General features: G+C 42.5%; 1 protein-coding gene and 1 non-coding gene across 2 annotated transcripts in view; one reads left to right on the forward strand and one right to left on the reverse strand.

Annotated features, from left to right (window-relative positions):
• SYNPR (synaptoporin) overlaps positions 1–24,387 on the reverse strand; it is a 313,578-nt gene that overhangs the window by 182,485 nt on the left and 106,706 nt on the right. The gene's annotated exons all lie outside the window — the stretch shown is intronic.
• LOC114807111 lies at positions 19,122–19,259 on the forward strand. The gene has a single exon (XR_003755164.1). It is a non-coding gene; the product is annotated as a small nucleolar RNA SNORA7 (small nucleolar RNA).

A 24,387-nucleotide genomic window follows, 5' to 3' on the forward strand; every position in this document is an offset into this window, starting at 1 on the left:
CAGAAGCTCTACATAAAGGGATATCAGAAACTGCAGGAGGCGAGGGGTTGTGGGAAAGGAAGTGGCAAGTTGAATATGACTGTGAAGATGCCTGAACTAAATCATAGAGCTCAACAAAGCTTTCAGGGAACCTAGGAAATCCTTAGGATAGTGCTGGGCTCCTCAAACTCTCTCTTCTCCCTCCCACAGGGTGCTCTTATACTCTCCACATCCCAGACTGGAGCCCTTATGCTATACCCAGCCTCACGGGGGAGGTGGGGGTGGGCACAGGGGATGAGAGGTTCCAGAACCCATCGAGGCTTCTCTGTGGACAATAGCCTTTATGGAGACTATGGAGGCTTTTCCAGAGAGAAGCAAACTATTTTTTCCTCCTTTTCAGCTACAAGTAAAGGTTACATGATACAAGTACAAATTTTTAGGGTATATTTGATAGGATTTACAAGCATCTCTCGACACCATGTGGGGCGGGGTCAGAGGAAGGGTCAGAGAGGTCATCGCAGGAGGTGTAGAAGCCAGACTCACAAAAATGTCCCACCTCCATCTTCTCTGGCTCTGAAACCCTTGTCTTTAGATCAGTGATTAATGTAGTTCATTAAACCACTTAGACAGTAGATGAGGCAGCAAGAGCTTGAAGCAGCTTATCTAGTCATCTTGAAGGATTTTGCCAGATAAATGGATTGTAGTTCAAAATGACCACAATCCTTCATGGAACCCAAATGAATTGCCTGGGAAATGAGAGACACATTGCTCTGAACCCCCCACCACCCACCCCTGACCTGACAGCAGAGGGAGTCCCACTCTGTCTCCTCTCCCTTTCCCTCTTCTCTTAGCAACTCCGGAACCAAGCCTTAGTACACCTGACAAAGGGAACACTAGCTTTGTAAAGCCATCTTGAAAATGGTCAATCTTTGGAGAATTCACCAAAGAGGAGAATTCCTAGCCATAAAGTCAGACTGGCTTCATGGTGTCATGCACCGGTCCACGTGTAACCTTGATAAAAGGGTTTATTTGATAAGAAATGCCCAACCAGGCCTTGTAAGGACAGTTTGGATGCTGCCCTTGTTGATAGTGGCATCAAACACAAAGTATTTTAAAATATTCATTTAAGTACGACATCCTCAAAGTAGGGATGTGGGCAGAAGGTTTATTTTTAAACAATTCAATAAAATATCCATACAAAGACTAACGAAAATAACCTCAGAATCCACTAGTCTGACATTTTAGAAGATTAGCATATTTACTGGTAAGCAGATGGACCTTTTTTATAAAACTTGCTGCTCAACATGCCAATAGCACCCACTCAGATTTTCTGAATTCTACTGCAGTTGTGTGTGTTAACTAATCAAATGCATTTAAAGTGCTCTGAAATTATTTAGCTTAGTCCAGTTTCTAAATATCGTTAATGTTGACTACTTGGTCTATGAGTATGCAGAGATCAACTCTTTATATTGAAAAGGAAATCAAATGAGCAAGTTGGCGTTTCCATATGTCATCGGTTATTTTTTGTCCTTAGGGGAACTGGCTAGATCAAAATACTTTTGTGTTCATTCATTGAGGAGCTGTTGCGGACCAAATCAAGATGGCGTTGGTGAGGCCAGCCTCAAGCCCCTGTCACGTGACCTGTGTCACGTGAACTGCAAGATGACTCCGTGCCGTGAACTGCAAGATGACTCCGTGTCACGTGACCCATTCAAACTTTGCACGCGCTCCAGTTTTCAAACCACGTCCACGTGCGCCACTTTTGTGCGGGCTGGTCGGGTGTGACGTGATCACGGAAGTGCTTACTGATTGGCTACTGTTGCCACGTGTGCCTAGCCCCAATTGGACGCCCTGCGCCAGCATCGGTTCCGCCATACCAATAAAGCTGGCAGGGCAGCCTGGAAGGTGTGCTGCAGTTAGTTGTACCCTGCTGGGGTGAGTGGGCTGCTCGCCGCTTTCTTACTTTTCTGTTCTTTGACCCGTTCTCTCAGAGTCTTTAGTCTCTTCATCCACTAAATGAACCCTCCCTATTTTTGTCGATAACAGAGTACACAGAGAATATAGATTAAGTCTCTGCTTACAGCCTAGTTACACAACACAAAAACAGAACGATACTGAGATAACACAGCTGCTAACTTACTTGGATGGATTTCTGAAAGAAAGCAGAGTGTGGGTACACACCAGTGTGTAACTAAACCAGTGCTTCTCCCTTTCCATACTAATGTATCATTTTAAAGTTAGAGTGATGGAACAAATACCTTCTACACACTTTCAAGAAAAGGGAATAATCAGAATGTTTGCACTGTTCTCTGAAACAGTGCTCTGCACATAGTAAGTGCTCAATAAATACTATTGAATGAAATAGATTCTGAGCCAATTAAAGAAAACAGGAAAGAATCATTCATCTTCTCTTTGAGACTGCCCTAATTAATTATTTCCTGAATGAGCTCACTGCTTTAATCTTCTAGAACCAGTACATAATCATTATCAAAATCCCTATGACCCAAGGCCTGGTTACCTCTACATGGGATGTTTATGGTTATTGTGTGCTTTACCTTCAGGTCACTTGTGCAAATTGAGGCTAAATGATAGTGGTCAAATTTATTCCTCCCCACTGGATGTTCACTGGTCTGTGTGGAACAAACTAGGGAGTGGTTGCAGCTGGTTCCTGGCAGGATGATGAAAATCACAATTGGCACTAATTGGCAGTGTTGTTGGTAGCCTCAGTAAAGCAGGCAGGGACAGAGCAGGTCGGGTAATGGGCACAACTCCCTTCTAGATTAGGAATTGAGGAATGTTCCATAGGTTACACCTATCCTCTGGATTGATATTTTGCAATACCCCCACTGGTTAAAAAGACCCCTTGCAGAAATTCTATCTCCCTCTCTCCATGCAAAGGAAGAACAGAATATTAAAAGAAAAAAAGTCACATTACTCCTAACTGAATGATATTGGATGGAATTAACTGGAAGTTAATATGAATTGGGTTGAGTGACTGGTTTCTCCCTCACCACCCAGTCAAAATAAATTATTTCTGGAGATGAGGAACAAGTCAATTGGTAGTGGAGACAATATAACAAGGGAGTTTAATTACAAGGTAATGGACAGAGTCTTAGGTGCTAGGCTTAGCGTAAGTAGGCTTTATAAACTGTAGTAATCAATTTAAACATTCACAATACTTCTGAGGTTCATCTTAAATAACAACCTTGGATTTTCAAATCTCCAGTGCTTTCATCATGTTTAAGAATGTCCTTTGCTCATTTTCAGCATTTTTACTTTCTTCAATTTCTATACACAGTACTTGGATCACAAGTGGCGATCAGAAAAATCACAATGTGAATAATAAAAACACTCTAGACTAAGAATTCATCAAATGTATTTCTATTGTATTTTTCTATAGATATTTAACATCTTTTTTTGTTTTTAAAAATTAAACTAATTACTGTCAACTGTATTTTAAGTTTTAGATATCTAGCCAGCAGAAGCTGTTATTAAACCACTGTGTAATTGCCTTCTTTACTTTGCTTCCCACATAAAATCATTATTGTATTCACAATATTAGCTCCATAACAGAATCTGACAATCAAATTAATCTTGCTCTAAAAACCAATGGCAGAGTCTTTTGTAGTGTGTGTGTCTGTGTTTGTCTTCTCTTTTTTCCTTTCCTGGAGTCTTTCTTATCTCTCCCAATCACTAAAGAAAGGGTGGAACCGTCTACCTCCAAAACTGGAAGTGTATTTTAAACACTGCTCTCTACTGTGCCTCTCTATCTCAGGTTCTTATGCACAACCATTCTATTTTCTTGTGAAATCAATCATTCTCTCATTGTTCAATTTACTTTTCTCCTTTCCACCTTCAGGTGAAAGCTCTTAACAGCTCTCCATCAACTGACTCCCTCTTTATCTGCTCTGCCCTCTGCTCTTGCTATTGACCAGTACATTTTTACTAGCCTCAAACAAACTACTTCATAACTCTTCCAGTTGCGACTCACTGCTCATGCCTTACCCCCTGCCTGGCATGCCCACTCTTCATCAGCTCCTGTCTTCGCGTTCAGGTGGCTAGAGAAACAGTGTGGCTCAGTGGAAAGAGCCCGGGCTTGGGAGTCAGAAGTCATGGGTTTGAATCCCGGCTCTGCCACTTGTCAGCTGTGTGACTGTCAGCAAGTCACTTCACTTCTCTGTGCCTCAGTTATCTCATCTGTAAAATGGGGATGAAGACTGTGAGCCTCACATGGGACAACCTGATTATCCTTTATGTACCCCAGTGCTTAAAACAATGCTCTGCACATAGTAAGCGCTTAACAAATATCAACATTATTATTATTATTACTGTCCCACTTTCCTGGTTATGACATACCATTTATGCCTATATCTGTTTATTTGACATCTTCCTATCTATTTATTTGTTTGTGCTTATCAGGTGTATCTATTCTTTATTTTATCTAACATATATTGTGTCAATTTGCATTGGACTGTAAACTCCTAAAGTGCAGCAGGGATTGTATCTTTTGCTTTTTTTTTATTTAAGCACTTACTATGTGCAGAGCACTGTTCTAAGCACTGGGGTAGACACAGGTTAATCAAGTTGTCCCACGTGAGGCTCACAGTCTTCATCCCATTTTACAGATGAGGTAACTGAGGCACAGAGAAGTTAAGTGACTTGCCCACAGTCACACAGCTAACAAGTTGCAGAGCCGGGATTCGAACCCATGACCTATGACTCCCAAGCCCGTGCTCTTTCCACTGAGCCATGCTGCTTCCCACGCTGCTTTTTTTTTGTATGTTCCCCAAGTGCCTAGTTTGGTGCTCTGCTCACAATAGTTACTCACTGTCATTCATGATAACAGCATAAATGAATCCTTTTAGACTGTTCCTCCTCCTCTGTTTAAAGTTCTTTTTAAGTACTGCTGTTCTACTGGTCCTCCTGTTCTTGGTCCTCATAACTCATTCTAGTGAAGAAAAGGAAAATCATTTTGATCAAAACTAGTCAATCTCTAATCCCTCTACCAGTTTGTTTCAACTGATTATGCCATTATATGAGCCTTAGTGTGCTTCTCTCTTTTTCTTTAGCGTTCTTCCGCAATTATTTTTTGATTACTTCAATTAAGACAATACCCCTAATTCAGCATTGCTGATCAAAGGTCACTCGAAGCATTGGTGAATAGTTACTGGAGAGATGTACAGTAGAAATCAATAGATCAGCGACACCTATTGTTGAAACATGATGATTCACTGAATTTGATGGGAGGTAATGGGGATCAATTAAAAAAAAAATTAAAGCCATAATGTAACTAGCACATGATTTTCTTTGAGACATTAAAATTATTTCATGGCAAATGCTTATAATATGAGCTGTTATTTTATATGCATTATCAGATTTAACTGTGAAAGGCTACACAAATGAAGCCCATAGAATTGACTTGACTACTAGAAGATGTTCCAGTCATATCAGGATATGAGCTTTTGAATTCAAATAAAGAAAGTCATTTAAATTTCTAGATGAACACTTTGCAGTATTTTTCACAGACCGGATCCATTTTTCAAGAGTTTTGCTTTCATAAGGATAGCTAAAATATTTTAATTTTAAATTTCTCAAAAGTTTCTATTTCTCAAAACATCACACATGCAATAATTATGAGAAATTAGGAAAATATCTCATTGTGGTCAATTAAAAATTAAGTGCCCTGCATACCTACTACTTCCCTGGGCACTGTGAGGGACTTTAAGAACAGAGAAAATCAGACTTTATCATTCAGTAGCCTGAGAATCTAGCAGGAAGGACACATGAGTAGAATGAAGGACAGCTATGTAATTAAGCAGTAGTTGAATGGCAAAATGAAAATACATGCAAGTCAGGAGGGCAGAATAAGCATCATGAGGACTTTCCCCTATTTGTAATTTATTTTAATGACTGTCTCTCCCTGTAGACTATAAACTCATTGTGGGCATGGATCATGCCTACCAACTTTACTGCACAAAGGAGCAATTGCACAGAGGAGCAGCATGGCTTAGTGGAAAAATCACAGGCTTGGGAGTCAGAGGTCATGCATTCTAATCCCGCCTCTGCCACCTATCAGCTGTGTGACTTTGGGCAAGTCACTTTACTTCTCTGTGCCTCATTTACCTCATCTGTAAAATGGGGACTAAGACTGTGAGCCCCACGTGGGACAACCTGATTACCTTGTATCTTTTCCAGAGCTTGGAATGGTACTTGGCACATGGCAGATGCTTAACAAATACCATCATCATTATACTCTCCCAAACACTTAGTACAGTGCTCTACACACAGTATGTGCTCAGTAAATACTAATGATTACCATAATGCTAAATAGTTTGGTATAGCACTGTACTATTGGGAACGCATTGCTACAGAGATCAATCTGGCACTACAGCAATGGAAGGAGTGCCAGAAATAGAAAAAAGATAGGAAGAGAACCAGAGAACAATGTCACTGAAGCTAAGATTGGATGTTTCCCGAAGTAGTCAGCGGTGTCAAAGGCAGCTGAGAGGTTGAGGAGGACCAGGTTTATCTCATGACCAAGTTTAGTCACCCAAGAAAACCAATGGACCATATGGTTGTTGGAACAGGAGTGGCTGGTAATATCTGGAAGGTGTCAGATTATTGTTTTAGAGACTCCTGTACTTATCCTAAACATAGTGTTTCTCAAGTTGGGGTGGCAGAACTCCTATAACAGGCTTGGAAAAGTTGCCAGGGGGTCATGGAGGACAATTGCTTCATGGTTCTGTCAAACTGCTGATTATATCACTGACTTCCATGATCTGGAATCTCTACTTGCACTCTTTCAATTTGAGCAGATTTTGAGAACTACTTTGGTAACCCCCTAAGTACTTGATAATCACCCCCAGGAATCAGTCAATCCTATTTATTGAGTGCTCACTATGTGCAGAACACTGTACTAAGGACTTTGGAGAGTACAATATAGCAGAGTTTGTAGACACATTCCCTGCCACAATGAGCTTACATTCTAGTGTTTACAGCACATTTGTGCATATCCATTTCCCTTATCTGTAACTTATTTGTACATATGTCTCTTCTAGATTGCAAATTCCTTTTGGGCAGGAAGTATGTCTACCACCTCCACGGTATTGTACTCCCAAGTACGTAGGTCAGTAAGTGCTCAATAAATACCACAGATTGAGTGATTGAACCAACAGGGAAATCTGAACTGCCAAACACCTAACAGCTGTTAGTGATGGTGGGGCTTGCATGTTGAAGTAACAGTGGGGTGAAGGTTGGGTTTGGAGGAATGGTGTGTGGCATGGGGACAAGCACTTGATAAGAACACTCAATTCCGCCATAACGTGTTTTCACTAGAATTAGGAAATGTTCTTCCAACAATGCAGTGCCCCCGTGCAGAAAGAAACAATTTGTGCACATGGACTTGGCATCAAAACAGGTGACTACCACAGCGTGATTTTTCCTTAATGAAGGGTTTTCATAAAACACAACCCTCATTTTCTAGAACTGGGTGTACCACAGTTATCATTATTTATGCATCATGAGTGGCATCTTATTTCATTGTAACAGTGCCATTACACTCTACTCTAAGCTCCTAAGTGAACTCTAATGTACATTCTGGCATCCAAAGCAGAAATTCCATAGTCCCAAAGTGGCAGATGTCCAGGGAGGGATGAATGATAGTCTGAGCATAGAGCAACTCAGATCACTCTAAGGACAAAAACACTGACAAATACTGGTATACACCATTTACATCAAAAAGAGTTAAACAAGGGAGAAGTAGTCTAGAATTTAGGACTGGTTGGTGTTTTTATGAGAGGTCAGTTGGACAGAGGCACAGAAGCTGGGAAAAGGCATTATAACAATTGAGAGGTTCTATGGCAAACTAAAGATCGCTCCCATTATTAACTCCTAATAATAATTATGGTTCTTGCTAAGTGACTACTATGTGTCGAGTACTCTTCTAAGTGCTGGAGTAGATATAAATTAATCAGATTGGACACAGTGCCTGTCCAACATGGGGCTCATAGTCCTAATCTGCCCCAACATTGCTAAAGTCCACCACTTCCTCTCCATCCAAACTGCTACCACATTATACAAGCATTTATCCTATCCCACCTTGATTAATATATCAGCCTCCTTGCTGATTTCCCTGACTCCTGTCTCTCCCCACTCCAATCCATACTTCATTCTGCTGCCTTGCTCTTTTTCCTTCAGACCTTTTTTCCTCACTCCTCAAGAAACTCCAGTGGTTGTCCATCCACCTCCGCATCAAATAAAAACTCCTCACCATTGGCTTTAAAGCACTTAATCACCTTGCCCTCTCCTACCTCACCTTGCTACTCTCCTACTAGAACCCAGCCCACACACTTCATACCTCTAATGTTAACCTTCTCACTGTACCTCAATCTCACTTATCTCACTGCCAACCTCTCACCCACATCCTACCTCTAGCCTGGATTGGCCTCCATCCTCAGACAGATAGTCTCCCCTCTTCAAAGCCTTATTGAAGGCCCATCTCCTTCTCAGCTGTGTGACTGTGGGCAAGTCACTTCACTTCTCTGTGCCTCAATTACCTCATCTGTAAAATGGGGATTAACTGTGAGCCTCATGTGGGACAACCTGATGACCCTGTATCTACCCCAGCGCTTAGAACAGTGCTCTGTACATAGTAAGCACTTAACAAATACCAACATTATTATAATTATCTCCTCCCAAGAAGCCTTCCCTTAGCCCTCCTCTTCTCTTCACCCACTCGCTTCTGCATCACCCTGACTTGCTCCCTTCATTCATTCATTTAATAGCATTTACTGAGCGCTTACTATGTGCAGAGCACTGTACTAAGCACTTGGAATGTACAAATTGGTAACAGGTAGAGACAGTCCCTGCCCTTTGATGGGCTTACAGTCTAATCGACGGGCTTGCAGTCTAATCATTCATTCTCCCTCCCATCCCTACAGCACATATGTATATATCTAGAATTTATTTATTTATGTATATTAATGCCTGTTTCCCCCTCCAGAATGTGAGCTTGTTGTGGGCAGGAAACGTGTCTGTTTGTTGCTGTATTGTGAATGATAATAATAATGATTATGGTATTTGTTAAGGGTTTACCATGTGCCAAGCACTGTTCTAAGCACTAGGGTAGATGCAAGGTAATTAGGGACACAGTCCCTGTCCCACAGGGGGCTCACAGTCTTAATCCCCATTTTACAGATAAGGTAACTGAGGCACAGAGAAGTGAATTGAATTGCCCAAGGTCACGTAGCAGACAAGTGGTGGAGCTGGGTTTAGAAGACATGTCCTCTGACTCCCAGGCCCATGCTCTATCTACTAGGAGATGCTACTACACGAGCCTCTCTGTTCTGTAGCACAGGAAGCACAACCATCTCCAAATCTCAACATGGTTTAGTGGAAATAGCACGGGCTTGGGAGTCAGAGGTCATGGGTTCTAATCCCAGCTCTGCCACTGTCAGCTGTGTGACCTTGGGCAAGTCACTTAACTTCTCTGTGCCTCAGTTACTTCATCAGTAAAATGGGGATGAAGACTGTGAGCCCCACGTGGGACAACCTGATTACCTTCAATCTACCCCAGCGCTTAGAACAGGCTTGGCACATAGTAAGCGCTTAACAAATACCAACATTATTATTAAATATGACAATGACCTCAATAACTGTTATCTTGATAAGTGCATAGAAAGCAAGGAAGTAAACAAATTCTACTAGAATTAGACATGAGCAGGTTCAGAGTTTTAAAAATGAATATCCTGTGCTCATTTCCTGTGTGTTCTTGTAAGGATATTTATGTTCTCAGTCAAGCAATCAATGGCATTTATTGGGAGCTTACTGTGTGCAGAGCACTGTACTATGATCTTGGGAGAGTACAATACAACAGAATTGCTAGACATGATCCCTGCCTACATGGAGCTTACAATCTACACGGGGAGGCAGACATTACTGAATTCACAGAAGCCTGGACATGGACAGCTACCCATTACAATAGAAAATGATGGAATTATTGTTTTTCATTAGTTAATTAAAAAATCCAAAGAGATGCCTCTTTATTTGGGTTTTACTTTGGGGCTGCAATTTGTAGGTTTGATGAGTGCAAATAGAGTGTCTTGTAGCAAATGGTACCAGTTAGTATTTTCAATTTAGAGAATATTAATATGTTTAGCAGTGGATATGCCAAAAAATGAATTGGCCAAAAACCTGAATTAGCTACATTCTGAAGACAAATAGAAATGGTTCACCATTTCTTAGGTACTAGCCAAATTCAAAATCAAGCAAGGGGTTACACTTCATTGCATTTTCTTTTTTAACAAGGTATCTTGTCTCAAAATTCTTTTTCAGGATTTTCCTCAACACGTACTATATACTTTGATGGTTAACTATTGGAGTTATTGTTGCAGTTCTTTGTTAAGAAATCTATTTTACTACAATTCTATCTCACTGTAATTTCCTTAGGAAAAGGCTGCTTTTCTTTTTTCTTTAAAACTATTAAAATGTCATTCACAACACATTTTAGAAGAGGATCTAGCTATTTCCAATAGCTATTCAAAAACATAATCACCATAATTACCGTTGACACCTAATTAACATTCAACCTCCTTTCTACAGCAACTACAGCTGGACACACCATCTATTACAGGATAAAACTAATGTCCTGTTGCCTATTTTTTAACAGCAGTGATCAGTTCACCTGTGCCCATTCCAAATAAATTGTGGTTAGGAGCAAGAGTAACAATAACTACCCCTGAACAAGCCGAGACTTTCTAAATATTGCCAGTTGATATATTTAAACTGGTGAGACTAAAGAGAGGTCATATATATATTAACACATGATTACTGATATCAACCTCCAATATAATGGGGCAGTCATTTTTTTTTAGTGAGGTATCTCGAAGAACTCCATTTTGCTTTATGCCTTGGTTCTAAATAGCCTTGGGAACTATAAAGGATTTATCAGCTGGAAAAATACATATGTGATGATGACACTGACATTGATGATTATGATGATGATTATAAAGGTTAGTCTGTAGAAAAGACCAAGAGAAATGTCCACATGGTCATTTACTAGAATTCTAAGGTCACTTTTGCCTTGAATGATATAAGGACTCCCGCCCACGGCGACTATCCCCGGTGCTCAGATTCAATAGGCAGAAAGTCACGGATTGGTTACGCTAAGGGTTATTTGCCAGCTAGTGGGCCCCATGGTTAGAGAAGCAGGCTAACTATGGAGTCTGATCCCTTAGATAGAGCAGCAGCAACCAGCAAGGACAAGAGGAAGAGGAGAGAGAGCCCTACCAAGGGAACCAAGAGACTGGCTAAGCTACTCACCTGTACACACCGGCTGCCTTCATGATGCATGCACACTTGACATTCACACCTTGTACCAGCCTACCCGGGGTCTTCATTCTCCATTCTGCTGGTTGGGTCTCACTGGCTTCAGGCTTTAGCACTTCATTGTTTCCTGTCCACTCCTTAGGGACTCTCTTCTCTCCTGGAGATGAAAAATCCTGGGCCTTCCTGCGGGCCAGAGTTTCTGGGGAGGGGCTCTGAGTCCCCAGAAGAGATGATTGAGTCACCAGATGTCTGATGACTCCCAGCTCTGAAGAGGGCAGGGCTCCTCCCAGCATTCAGGACCAGCCTGTGAGGACTTCCCCAGATGTTCACAGGGACTTTTCTGGGTGTTTTTGCCCAATTTGGGGGTTTTCATGAGGTCCATCTCCCCATTTCCCGGATAGTACACATACACGCAGCCACTCACACACCCTCCTCCATGGGGACAGTCACAGTGGATTATAAATGTAACTGGCCCATTAGATTTCCCAAATTTCATTGTAGAAGGTCATTTATTTTCCCTAGAATGACCTCTTGGAAGTCTGCAGGACCAAATAGTAAGGCTGGAACCCAGCAGGGCCCAGTCTAAGCTAGATAAGAATCACAAATGTAGTGTCAACACAACTTTGCTTCTCCTTTCCCTGAACCTCTCCTAGGTTTTCTGGTGTCTGGTCCTAGTCATGAGGCAATGGGAAACTTGGAGAAGGAGGAGGGGTTATTGATGTTTCAGAACTACTTTCCTGCTCCTCATTAAGAGCCTAAAAGTTCACTGTTGTTTTGCCTGCTCCATCACATCTTTTTGAGGCTCTTTAAAAGATATTCTATCCTCCTAGTTTCTATTTAACATCTTTGATTGATTATCTACCCAGCTCCTTGGGGGTCCCACTATGACCCATTGTTCTCATGCAACCCACCCAGCAAAGCTATCTCTAGGTGAGCACTGGAGATAATGCTAATGAACTGAATGGTGCTGGTAATCTTGTGTTGCAATCTGATATACCTACAGGTGAAACTGCTTGAGAAGATGAGTTGTCCATCTAAAAACTAGATTTACTAGAGACCTCTGACTTGGTAAAGTAGTTTGATGCTCCATTGTCACCAAAATCCCAGACTCTCTGGGACATTAAACCTAGTAATACCAACCATATTACTCCTCCTCCTCCTCCTCCTCCTAATATTGCTACTAATCCTAATCACTAAAATCCTCCCTTTCCTCTCCATCCAAACTGCTACCACGTTAATACAATCGCTCATCCTATTCCCCCTGGATTACTGCATCAGCCTCCATGCTGATCTCTCAGCCTCCTGCCTCTCCCCACTCCAGTCTATACTTCACTCTGCTGCCTGGATCATTTTTCTACAAAAACATTCAGGACATGTGACCCCACTCCTCAAAAAACTCCAGTGGTTGCCCATCCCCCTCCACATCAAACGAAAACTTCTCAACATTGGCTTTAAAGCACTCCATCACTTTGCCTTCTCCTACCTCACCTCACTACTCTCCTACTACAACCCAGCCCACACACTTCACTTCTCTGATACTAACCTTCTCACTGTGCCTCCATCTCACCTATCTCGTTTCCAACCTGTTAAAAACAGCATTCTGAGAATAGCAGCTCTTGATCTAAATGACTCTGTTTTGTCTCAGGAAGTCCCCCTTTTCAGCTGGGATGTATATCACATCCTCAAATTCCAAATTCTGGGGGACAGGAGATTGCTTCTTACCCAAAACAGATAAGGCTTGCTTGGACAGGAGATTGCTTCTTACCCAAAACAGATAAGGCCTGCTTGAAGAGTCTCTTTTGTCATTGAACGCTTGTCCGAGTTCTTTTGTGATTGGCTACTTCTCCTATATGTTGCAAATAAAGGCACAGCCAAACAGGAGAGGGGGGCCGTTGTGTCACTCGGACCTCTCCGGAGGTGAGCGGGCACTCGGTCACCTTCCTCCCTTTTCTGATCTATCCAACACTGTCTCTGAGTGTTACTTTCCTTGCTTGCGTCACCACCTTGGGTTCGAATCCTCACTGCCTTTTAGTTCCATTCCCTTTTCGAGTACAGTTTCTTGGCGACCACGAAGGGACCCTCGTGCCGTGACCAACTTCAACGCAGAATGGATCAGAGAGGGGACGGTGAATCCACCTAGCGCTCAATCATAAGTCTAAGGGATCCGCTTTTAGGGCCCGGATCCTCCCTCCCTCCTTTGACCTGGTTCTGCTTAATTAGGAGCACCCGTCAGAGAGCGGGTAAGTGATGTTTCTTTCCCGGAAATAGGGAAAGGGTTCTCCTCCCGGTGTAGGGTTGGAGGGTTTCTAGTGAAAGACGTTTCACTAGGGTCTGGGAAACGTCCCAGGGTCTGGGAGACGTCCCAGGGTAGGGTCTGGGAGACATCCCAGGATCCTAATCATTTAGGCGGGACCGTTGATCATTATGGGGTCAGGTCACAGTAAGTCTAATGAGTGTTTAACTAAACTGCAGAAGTTGTGGGACGAGGGTGTCCTTCCGGTACAAAAAGGAATGACGAGAAAAAAAAATTCTTGCAGTGTCATAAAGTATGGACCCAGTTTCAAGATCAAACCGGCCATTATATCTGGCCTGAAGGAGGTTCGTTTGATCCTCAAATTCTCAAAAGACTCCAGGAGATCCTATGTGTCTCTCGTGCCGGGGATATGTGTTACTGGTATTTATGGGCTGAGGCGGGAACAAGAGAAAATCCTGCCAGTGTTCCAGAAGCACTAGCCACCCCTAAAACGTCTATTCTTGGGTGCAGTTCTCCTCAGCCACCTGGACTATATCCTCAGTTGCCCATTGCCCCCTCACTTAGCCCTTCCCCATCGTCCTACCTCCCACCGGTGCATACACCTCCCGCAGTCATGGCCCCGGTACAGGTATCTCATCAACAGATCCCTGTTGAGCGTGGACAGTTAATGGTTACTTCCCTTCCTTCCCATATCCCATTCCAGCCCCAGACACTGTTGTTGTGGCAACAGAATACTCCTCCCTTCGCCCAAAATCCTTCGGAGGTCCATAGACGACTTTGGGGCATCTTTAGGACCCATTCTCCAACCTGGGCAGATGTAGAGGAGCTGTTGGAACTTTTTTTTTACTAGAGATGAGAGACAGCGTATACGCGCCCAGACCGTAAGATTAGAAGGTGAAGGCCAGCCCCGTGTGGCTTGGCCAGTTGCGGATCCTAATTGGAACTTGAATGTAGAAGGAGACTGGCAGTGCCTTACACAGGCTCATCAGACCCTATTAATCGCCATTCAGGAGATAGGTAGAAAAACCTCCTGATTGGGATTCCTTTAATGGGCTGAGGCAGAAGGACATAGACACCTCAGATGAATTCTTTAATCGATTAAGTGAAGCGGCTGAGACTTTAGTACAGTTGAATTTGGATAATGATTGGGATGTCAGGGCTCTGGCTACCGCCTTTGTTAAACAAGGGAAGTTTTCTAATTATTTTGATAAATTTATTCCCAGATGGAGTTCTAAGCCCCTTACCGAACTCAGAGGGATTGCTCGTCATGTAGAGACTATGAAACAGGACAATGCAGCTAAGGTCCTGGTAGCCCAGGCACCAAGAAACTCCCCGAGGACCACTGAACTTGGAGAATTGCCCGATTCTCTATGGAGCACAGGACCCTCAGCAATTTAACTGAGAATCCTGGAATTTGTGCCCTAGGGGTTATTGTGCCAGGACTGTCTGTACATCAAAACCTCTCTTTTTATGGATGGCATGCCTTTGCTTTTGGCCTTTTTCCCCACTGTGGGCATGGAAAGTCTCTCTCGCTCCCTTTTCAATCTCTCTGCTGAGCTCCGTCTGTTAGCCAGCTACACAGGAGACGTCATCACCGCCCTTCAGTCGGAGGTGAGTTCCCTGTCCCGTGTGGCCCTACAGAACCGAATGGCCTTAGACCTACTCCTCGCCCGGGGTCTGTGTGGTCCTAAACCAGTCCTGTTGTTTCTACCGGGATGAGTCTAGTCGCATAGAGACTGATGTTCAGAAAATCACAACTTAAATGGGTCGCCTGCCTTCCCAGCGTGACTACGCTTCTGGGTCTTGGTGGGATTGGTTGGGACTCTCGAACATGCCTGCTTGGCTGGGAAATTTGACCAGTGGACTCATTGCCTTTGGCCTCCCAATTATATGTGCCCTTTTCCTGGTTTGCTGTGTCGTTCATCTTCTAAAGCTGTGTTTCCAAAAGGCAGCCCAATCGATAATGCTGTTGCGCCCGTCAGGAGCACCCCTCACATGGGAAGACCTTCTCGAGATCACCCAGTGCTTGGACAAGACCTACAGCTCCCCAGAGGTGCCGTTTCTCGCGGAAGACCTTTGTACCTCGAGGAGGGACATGTGATCTCCGCAAGGTCTGGGCCCTGCTGGGATCAAAAGGGGGGATTGTTAAAAACAGCATTCTGAGCATAGCAGCTCTTGATCTAAATGACTCTGTTTTTGTCTCAGGAAGTCCCCCTTTTCAGGTGGGATGTATATCACTTCCGCAAATTCCAAATTCTGGGGGACAGGAGATTGCTTCTTACCCAAAACAGATAAGGCCTGCTTGAAGAGTCCCTTTTGTCATTGAACACTTGTCCGAGTTCTTTTGTGATTGGCTACTTCTCCTATATGTTGCAAATAAAGGCACAGCCAAACAGGAGAGGAGGGCCGTTGTGTCACTCGGACCTCTCCGGAGGTGAGCGGGCACTCGGTCACCTTCCTCCCTTTTCTGATCTATCCAACACTGTCTCTGAGTGTTACTTTCCTTGCTTGCATCACCACCGTGGGTTCGAATCCTCACTGCCTTTTAGTTCCATTCCCTTTTCGAGTACACAACCCCTTGCTCATGTTTTGCCTCTGGCCTGGAACTTCCTCCCTCCTCAAATATGACAGATAGTTACTCTCCCCCGTCTTCAAAACCTTATTGAAGGCACATATCCTCCAGGAGGCCTTCCCTGACTAAGCCCCTCCTTTCCTTTTCTCCCACTCCCTTCTGTGTCACCCTGACTTGCTCCCTCTGTTCTTCCCTCCTCTCAGCCCCACAACATTTATGCACATATCTGTAATTAATTTTTTTATATTAATGTGTGTCTCCCCCCAAATAGGCTGTAAGCTTATTGTGGGCAAGGAATGTGTCTGTTTATTGTTGCACTGTACTCTCCCAAGCACTTAGTACAACACTCTGCACACAGTAAGGGCTCAATAAATACAATTGAATGAATGAATGAATACTAATAACTGCAGTATTTGTTAAGCACTTACTATGCATCACTCTACTAAGCGTTGGAGTAGATCAAAGATAATTTGTTTTGGAATAGCATTCTGAGCATAGCAGCTCTTGATCCAAATGACTGTTTTTTGTCTCAGGAAGTCCCCCATTTCAGGTGGGATGTATACCACATCCGCAAATTCTGGGGGACAGGACAGTGAGGAGGAGCTAAGTGTGTGGGATGGGTTGTAGTAGGAAATCAGAGAGGTTAGGTAGGAGGGGAAGAGCTGATTGAGTGCCTTAAAGCCATTGGTAATCAATCAATCAATCATATTTATTGAGTTCTTACTGTGTGCAGTGTACTGCAATAAGCACTTGGAAGAGTACAAACAACAATATAACATACACATTCCCTGCCCACAATGAGCTTACAGTCTAAAGAGTTTCTATGAAGTAAATGTTCAAAAAGGTGGAAATGGATATCTGAGATAATACCAGAGGGCTCATAGGCATAAAAAAGTTTGGACATTATAGTTGGTCTAAAACCTGTTGCCAGATTGGGTATCACAATGGGTTTCTAAGTCTCCTCAAAGACATGCTGACCTACCTTCGGGTTTCCACTTTCATTCACTCATTCATTCATTCAATCGTATTTATTGAGCGCTTACTGTGAACAGAACACTGTACTAAGTGCTTGGAAAGTACAATACAGCAAAGAGAGACCATCCCTGCCCAAAACGGGCTCATAGTCTAGAGTGGGGGGAGATAGACATCAATTCAAGTAAACAGACAGCAATATAAATAGAATTACAGATATATACATAAGTGCTGTGGGGCGGAGAGAGGGGGGAAGAGCAAAGGGAGTGAGTCAGGATGACACAGAAGGGAATGGGAGCTGAGGAAAAGTGGGGCTTAGTCTGGGAAGGCCTCCTGGAGGAGGTGCACCTTCAGTAGGGTTTTGAAGGTGGGGAGAGTGACTGGTGGATTTGAGGAGGGAGACGTTCCAGGCCAGTGAAAGGGCATGTGCCAGAGGTCGGTGGCGAGACAGGCGAGATCGAGGCACAGTGAGGAGGTTTGCCCTGAAGAAACAGAGTGTGCAGGCTGGGATGTAGTGGAAAGAAGGGAGGTGAGGTAGGAGGGGACAAGGTGATGGTGAGCTTTAAAGCCAATGGTGAGGAGTTTTTGTTTGATACAAAGGTGGATAGGCAACCACTTGAGATTTTTGAGGAGCAAGGTGACATGCCCTGAATGTTTCTATAGAAACGTTCTTGTCTTTCTGCAATATTGGACACTTTGTGCCTAAGAAATGAAATTCAGTGACAGCTCTTAGCTCTAAATTACCCAGGAAAATTTTTGGTTACTTGTGGAGATTCCTTGATGGAGCCCATGCAAACTTGGTTCAATTAATCAGTGCCATTTATTGAGCACTGACTGTGTGCAGAGCACACTACAAGACACTTGGGAGAGTACAACAGAGTTGGTAAAAACGTTTCCTGCCCACAGTGAGCTTACAGTCTAGAGGGGGAGGCAGATGTTGATATAAATCAATTACAGATATGTATGTAAGTGCTGTGGGGCTGTGGGGTTGGGTGAATATCAAGTGCTTAAAGGGTAGGGATCCAATTGCATAGGTGATGCAGAAGGGAGAGGGACTAGGGTCATTTGAAGTACAATTATGTCTCTGATATTTTGCAACACAAAATATTATTATACCCATGGGCATGGGAGAAATGCCTGTTGCAAATCTTCTCAAGGAACCACTGAAGTTTCCAACTGAGTTTCTCCCTGTGCTTGGTAAGAGGCTCATTTGAACACCTAGTAGACCTCAACACAGTAACCATAGTGAGATTTTCTTTCATAGTTATTGACTCACTTTGCTGGTCTAATGTAATACACCATAACCTCTTCAGTTTGGTTAATAAATCATATGTTAACTGGCTTATCAAAAGTAAACCTGAATTTTTAAGACAAATCTAGGTCAGTCATCCAGAACTAGTGCTAACACACCTATGAGTCACAGTCAGAGCTTTGTAAAACAATGTAAATATAATCTAACTCTGCTATTAGTCTCACAAAAGATAATTACAGGTGAACAAGAATTATATGTCAATGTGCCAGAGTGTATTATAATTAAACAAACACAAAGCAGGTTTCAAGATTCTTAGGAAAGCCATTCAAAGAAAGCTCATTAACAAGTAAGGCAAATGCCTCTTCCTCACAACAATGTTCTATGTCTTATAATACTGAAGTCCAGCTACAAGATGAACTGCACAAAGCAAAAAGAGTTCTCTTCCCTTTACACTGGAGCACTGTGGCCTAATGGAAATAGTATAGGCATAAGAGTCAGAGGGTCTGTGTTCTAAACCTGGCTCTAGCACTTGCCTGCTGTGTGACCTTGGGCAAGTCACTTAACTTCTCTGTACTTCAGTTTACTCATTTGTAAAATGGGGATTCAAAACCTGTTCTCCCTCCTAAATGGACTGTGACCCCCATATGGGCCAGGGACTGACCTGATTAACTTGTATCTACCACTTAAAACAGTACTTGACACATAGTAAGTATTTAACAAATACAAAAATAATAATGATTATAATACACATTTCCTAAGGCTACCTTAACCTCTCAGGGTTGCATCTGGAGAGTTTCCAGTACTCTACCAGTCTCGACTACGGGAGGGAGAGTCAAGCAGAGGCCTATCCATTCCATTCCTAGCTTGGGCAGTGGCTAGTGAGTGAAAGGCAATCTGCTACAAGTCAAAACTCAACTGCTCTGGGCAGCAGTGTCGGGGAGAGAGTTGAAGGCAGAGATGCAGGTTTACTGCACGGAAGGAGGCAATGGCAAATTGCTTCCGTATTTTACCAAGAAAACTCTATGGCTACGCTACCAGAACGATTGCAGATGGAAGTGGGATGTTCTGGGAGAGATGTGTCTATGGCGTCACTGTGGGTCGGACATGACTTGACAGCATAAGACAACAACAACAGGGCTACCTTGAATCCAACTTGGCTACAGGGTCAGGCCTCAGGGGTCTCCTCTAGTTTCAGATTCAGGAATAATAAAGCCTAACTCGCAATACTTAATCAATCACATTTATTGTTTGCTGTGTGCAGAGTGTTGTACTAAGCACTTGGGAGAATAAGCTATAATAGAACTGGTAAACATGTTTCCTGCTCATCCTGAGCCTACAGTCTGAGGGGGGAGAAGACATTAATACAAATAAATTATGGATATGTATATAAGTGTTTTGGGGCTGAGGGAGGAATGAATAAAGGGTGAAAATCCAAGTGCAAGGGCTTCGTCGGGGAAGGCCTCCTGGAGGAGTTGGGCTTTTAATAAGGCTTTGAAGGTCAGGAGAGTATTTGTTGAAAATAAAGAGGTAGGGCATTTGAGGCTAGAGGCAGGACATGAACAAGAGGTTAGTGGCAAGACAGATAAAACTGATATAACTGAGGTTAGCATTGGACTAGCAAAATGTGTGGGCTGGGTTGTAGTGGGAAAGCAGGGAGGTAAGGTAGGAGGGGGTAAGCTGAGATTGAGTGCTTTAAAGCTGATGATAAGGAGGTTCTTTTTGATTTGGAGGTGGATGGCAACCCACTGGCAGTTCTTGAGGAGTGGGGAAACATGAACTGAACTTTTTTTTAGAAAAATGATCTGGACAGCAGACTGAAATATGGATTGAAGTGGAGGGAGATAGGAGGGTAGGAGGCTGGGATGCAATAGTCAAGGCAAGATAGGATAAGTGTTTAGATTAATGGTAGCAGTTTGGATGGAGAGGAAAGAATGGATTTTAGAGATGTTGGGAAGGTTGAACTGACAGGATTTGGTGACACTGAATATGAGGATAGAATGAGAGAGTTGAGTTGAGAATAATGCCAAGGTTACAGGCTTGTGATACCTGGAGGATAGTGATGCTATCTACAGTAATGGGAAAGTCAACGAGAGGACAGTGTTTGGGTGGGAATATGAGTTCAGTTTTGGACATGGGGACTGTGTTATCTACAGTTACAGCAAACTTTCCCTATAGCACATGTGAATTCTGGAGAAAGAACTGATTTGATCATCTTTACGCTGAAGGACACCCAGTTAACAGAATCAGGTTGGACACCCGGGAGCACTACAGATAAAAACAGAGACCTCCCTTAGTTCAAATCCCTGATTAAAGCCACCTTCTCCAGGAGGCTTGACCCACTGAACCTTCACCTTTCTGGTTATGCCATTTTCTCAGTCACTCAACAGTTATGACTTTACCTATGTGTCATGGATTAATGAATTCACTTGCCTTATTGTGGGCATTGACTCAAGCAATCAATCAATGGTATTTGCTGTGTGAAAAGTGCTGTACTAAGTGCTTGGAGGGGTACAGTACAACAGAGTTGGTGTACATGTTTCCAGACCACAAAGAGCTTACAGTCTAGAGGGAAAGGCAGGCATTAAAATAAACTATGGATATCTACATAAGTGCAGTGAGACTGCAGTTGGAGTGATTAAAGGATACAGATCCAAGTGCATTGGTGACACACTAGGGAGGAGTAGAGGAAATGAGATCTTGGTCAGGGAAGGCCTCTTGGAAGAGATGTGATTTTAATAAGGCTTTGAGGTTGGAGAGAATGATTATCTGTTGGATATGAAGGGGAGAAAGTTCCAGACCAGAGGGAGGATGTGGGCAAGGGACTGGTGGTAATATAAACAAAATCGATGTACAGTGAATAGGTTGCCATTAGAAGAGCAAAGTGAGCATGCTGGGTTATATTAGGAAGGGGCAAGCTGACTGAGTTATTTTAAAGCCAGCGTTAAGGAGTTTCTGTTTGGTGCAAAAGTGAATGGGCAACCAATAGAGGTTCTTGAGGAATGCAGAGATGTGGGCTGAACAGAACTTTTTTAGGAAAATGATCTGCTGTGTAACCTTGGGCAAATCACTTCACTTTTCTGTGTCTCAGTTACCTCATCTGTAAAATGGGGATTGAGACTGTGAGCCCCATGTGGGACAGGGACTGTGTCCAACTTGATTTGCTTGTATCCACCCGAGCAGTGCCTGCCATGTAGTAAGTGCTTAACAAATACCACTATTATTATTCTATTATCCAAACAGCAGAGTGAAGTGAGGACTGGAGTGGGAAGAGACAGGAAGCTGGAAGGGCAGGGAGGTGGCTGCTACAGTAGTCAAGATGGGATATAAAATGGGATATAAGGGCTTGAATCAGCATGGTGGCAATTTGGAAGGAGAGGAAAGGATGAGTTTTAACGGTGTTGTGACAGTAAGATAGAGCAAGGACATGGTTTGGGTGGGAAGTTGAGTAGTTCTGTTTTGGATGTGTTAAGTTTGAGGTGTTGGTGGGACAGCTAAGTAGAGATTGATTGACTAGAGATGATGAGATTGAGCATGTGTGCAGGTTGGTCAATGGGTGAGGTGAGATTGGGCAGGAGGTCAGTCAAGTTGAGGAGTAGGAGGAAGCAGGAGGTGGAAGGGTCATCAGACTCCCATACTCTTTTAACTGTTACTTATTTGTCAGTTTAGCCCTGCTCTTGTTCCAGGGGAAAGAGCACAATTCTGTAAATCAGGACACCAGGGCTCCAGTCCTAGTAGGGGATACTTGCTGGGGTTATGTCTTCAGTGGTAAGAATTTCTGATCAGAGAATGACTGGAGAATTCTGTGAAGTGGACAGAGCCAGAAGGAAAGCTGTAAAACAGCAGGGGAATTATGGCACTATAGTACAGCTTCAGCACTCTGATGCAGTCACTCGAGGCAGAAGTGGGTCCTGCATGGAAAATCCCTTTGCTACACTTCTGCTACTTAAATGCCCATTGCACTCTGTGTCTCAGTGGGAATAAGGCTGGCAAAAACAAGAGAGAGTGAGTGATGCTGAGCAAAACCACTATGAATTGAATCAATTCTTTTGTGCAGGTTATATTTCTAAATGTCAAGTGACATATGTGCTCAAATGACAGTAGGTATTCAATAAATACTTGTAGACTATGATAATGATAGTGAAGGAAACAAACCATTGTTCTGTCTACTCCACTAGAAAGCAGATCTTAGTGGGAGGAAGCTGATATCTTCTATGATAGATATAATAGAATGTTTCTTGTGTTTCATCAATTTTTGGCACATCCAGGTATTCTCCCATCTCATGGCCACTTGGTGCCTTAAAGCTTCAGTTTAACATGAAGAGAAGGCAAGGAATATGTACCACAACATAAGTGAGAAGCAACATGGCCTAGTGGAAAGAGCATGGGGCTGGGAGTCAGAGGACCTAGGTTTTAATCCCTGCTCCACCACTTTTTTTTTAAATAGTACTTGTTAAGCACTTACTATGTACCAGGCACTACACTATTAAGTGAGGTAAGTACAAGACAATCAGGTCGGATTGAAGTAGGTACAAGATAATCAGGTTAGACTGCCTGCTGTGTAACCTAGGGCAAGTCACAACTTCTCTGGGACTCAGTTCTCCCTCTTGTTTAGACTTTAAGATTGTTGTGGGCAGGGAATGTGTCCATCAGTTCTGTTATACTGTACTCTACCAAGTGCTTAGTATAGTGTTTTGCACACAGTAAGTGCTCAGTAAAAACAAGTTGATTGAGAGACTGTGAGCCCCATGTGGGTAAGAAACTGTGTCTGACCTAAATATCGTGTATCTACCCCAGCACTTAGTACAGTCCTTGGCACATAATAAAAGTGTTTAAATACTAAAAATGATTATTATATAACAATTGCAGTGTGTTCTGAATATTTTTAAAACCTCTAACACATAAAGCCTTTATTTTATGGTGTATTTTGTTTTTATGAAATAGTTAAGAAAAATCTAAAATCAATTCATTTTGTTTTTTTCTTGCTATTTGGTTCTTTTGTAAAAAATATTTGCACCTTCAATTTTGTATCAAACCAAAGTAAAAAGTCTTCACTTCAATGGAAGTGCTCTAATTAAAGGTTGTGGATTTTACATAACCCTATGATCTTATTGCTTGAAGGTACTTTAATGTAGATTGTTCTTTATGTGCCTGGAATGTCAGTTTCACTTAGAACAGATAATTACAGTTGTAATTATCAAGGTTTTATTATCTGAAAGTGGTTTCTAACACAGAAATTAATTGCTATAAAACATAATATACATCACTAAATTTAAAAAGCAGTTAGCTATGAAGGATGGCCAAGAACCAACTAAAAGCTACTAGCATCATGCCACCTATCTCAAGAGCTATTTAATGGAAGAAAAATACCTTCTTAGTTGGAAAACGTTTCTTCCAAAATAAGTGTCTCTGTATAGCCAACCCCATTGTATTGCATCATGGGGCATAATAAACACTCTTATTGACCCTGTTAAAAAAAAACAGGTTTGTATTTGTATTTTCATCAAAAAGCCTAAATGAATAAAAACATTAGTTCAGACAAAGCTAAGCCAGTCACTTTATGGATTAAAAAGAAAAAAAAAGAAGTCCTAAGGGAAGAGGTTATAAAAAAGATTTCATTAGTCAACTTTGTTGTGAATACTTTCAAGTTATAATTACCAGAATGCAAATCAACACCACTACCAAAGCCAAATCCCATTCACATTTAATTTTTTCAAGTGAGTCTTTGACCAGAGGAAGAAAAACATTTAAAGTAAATCGAATGCCTCATTGTCCATCCTACTGAAATCAATAGTAGTCTTTTCCAACTTATCACATTAGAGTGAACTAAAGTCACATTCAACACACTTTCACATTTAGATCCAACCTAACCCAGTGTAGTACCAGTCAAAAATAATTTGGGACACAAAAATTAAAGTCAGTCCACTAATTTTGTGTACTTTTGTATTCCTTTCTAAAAGAGGTATTTTCTTTCTCTGAGCTAGTTCAACTGCCTCATCTACAGACTCTGAGCACCAAAACATTTGCCTTGGAACA

The sequence above is a fragment of the Ornithorhynchus anatinus genome, chromosome X1 (assembly GCF_004115215.2).
Source record: "Ornithorhynchus anatinus isolate Pmale09 chromosome X1, mOrnAna1.pri.v4, whole genome shotgun sequence".
NCBI classification, from domain to species: domain Eukaryota; kingdom Metazoa; phylum Chordata; class Mammalia; order Monotremata; family Ornithorhynchidae; genus Ornithorhynchus; species Ornithorhynchus anatinus.